Genomic DNA, 1,979 nt, shown 5'->3' with positions numbered 1-1,979 from the left:
AACCATGGTTTGTTGATCCATCCACCTACAGATGGACACCTGGTCTGTTTCCGGTTTTTGGCTATTATGAATAAAGCCACGGTGAACATTCTTGTACAAGTCTTTTTATTTCATTTCTGTTGGAAAAACACTTAAACATGGAATTCCTGGGCCCTACGGTAAGGCCATATTCAGTTTAAAAACAAAACCGCCAGGGTATTTCTTAAACAAAGTAGCTGTATCCTTTTACTTCCCCACCAACAGCATACAAGAATCCCCACTGCTCCACATCCTTGCCAACATTTGGTGTTGCCAGGGTTTTTAATGAGACCAGAACTTTCCATATATCTGGCTCTGGGCCTTAGAAAATGGGAGGGACTTTGTCATCACTAAGAGTGTACCTGCGGGCACTGCGGTTGCCACACACTATACAGGAGCAAATGTAAATTCACTCCTCATAACCACCTGTTTAGAGGCCGGGAGAAGTGGAGTAACTGTGGAACGAGGAATCCTGATACCCTCGATTCCGCCAGTGGTTTCTGAATGAATGAAACACGAGACAGTTATCTCCTCCCTCAAGCACTGATCATTCCCGCTTTGCTTTGAAAGCGCTAAGCTCAGGATTCAGACCCAGGTTTTTCTTGCTCCATTCTCCTTTTCACCTTGGCTAGGACGAGTGAAACAAGAAGGTGCTGAGAAAGAAGATTCTTGTGCAAGGGAGTGTCCTCAACTTTTTCTCAACGAGCGGAGCCCTCCAGGAAACTCAGAAGATTTTGGTTCACAGTAGAATCTGGTGTTTCTGGCCCTGTAGGTTTGGATGAACTGGAAACAGGGCATGAGGGTGGGGAGGGAGGCAGGAGAGACGAAAATAGAGGCTCAGGAGATCAAGCTCTCATACTCAGAAAGGGCCTGAAGGGAGAATGAGTGGCCTAAGGAGACTTTTGAAAACTCTTATCTGCTGCCTTAAGCCTCCCAGGCAAGAACTTTTGGGGCTAAGGTGTGCTGCTTGAAACTCAAATTCCGATTCAAATTCTGCTTGGCTTAAATAATATCCCCTGAATGGGCAGTTTGACCCAGTGGGAGCCGAATCTGTCCATGGGGAGCACCCAGACACATTTGAAGGCCAGTGTCAGTGCTGGGGTTTGGGATGGAGAAGAAATAGAATAAACGAAGCCCCATTTATTTGGTCCTCACAATTGTATGAAATAAATATACCCATCTTCTTTAGCCAGTTGAGGAATCTGAAGAAGAGCGGGTTTAAGTCACTTATCCAAAGTCATACAGTTCTACGTGGCAAATTAACTCTGTCCACCTCCTAGTGGAAAAGATTGATGTAGGGACCGGAGAGCCACAGGCTTGGAGCTGGATGCTGGGAAATTTCTAAGGTCCTTCTCTCTAAAAATCCTGATGAAGCTTCTGCGGTTAGTACTCAGTGGTATTAGCTACCGCTTTCATTATGGTTACATAGCTGAGGTATCTTATAGGTACTTTCTCAGGCTGTTAACGTTAAAAGAGCCTTTGAAAGCACTTTGGGAATCCTGATACCCTCGATTCTGTCAGTGGTTTCTGAATGAATAAAATACGCGACAGTGATCCCCTGCCCCAAGCAGGGATCCATCGGCTCTGAAAGCGCTGAGCTCAGGCTGCAGCGGCCCCTGGGGAATCTTTCTAGGCTGGCCGGAGGCCCTTATGGCCACCTTCAGCTCTCTTCCGCTCCCCACAGGCCCCAATCCGCAGGGTTAAAGACGAGCGGGGCTCAGAGCCCCTCTCCGGAGCCGGCGCGCCCACTCGCAACCCGACCGCCCGGAGCCCAGGCGCGGGCGAGGTGCGCTAGGGTGGAGTGGGGTGCAGCTGGCCGGAGGAGTGGGGTGTAGGCGTGAGGTGCGGGGCTGGCCCCCGAGCCGGGGGGTGGAGCGGCGGGTTCGCAGCCGTCACGTGACGAGTCAGCCGAGCTCGGGGCGTGGTCGGGCGCGGTAAATAGGAGCGGGGGCGGCCCGGGG

Source organism: Pteropus vampyrus, unplaced genomic scaffold (assembly GCF_000151845.1).
Source record: "Pteropus vampyrus isolate Shadow unplaced genomic scaffold, Pvam_2.0 Scaffold768, whole genome shotgun sequence".
Classification (NCBI taxonomy): Eukaryota; Metazoa; Chordata; class Mammalia; order Chiroptera; family Pteropodidae; genus Pteropus; species Pteropus vampyrus.
The sequence above is the reverse complement of the archived record's forward strand: the minus strand, read 5'-3'. Positions refer to the sequence as shown.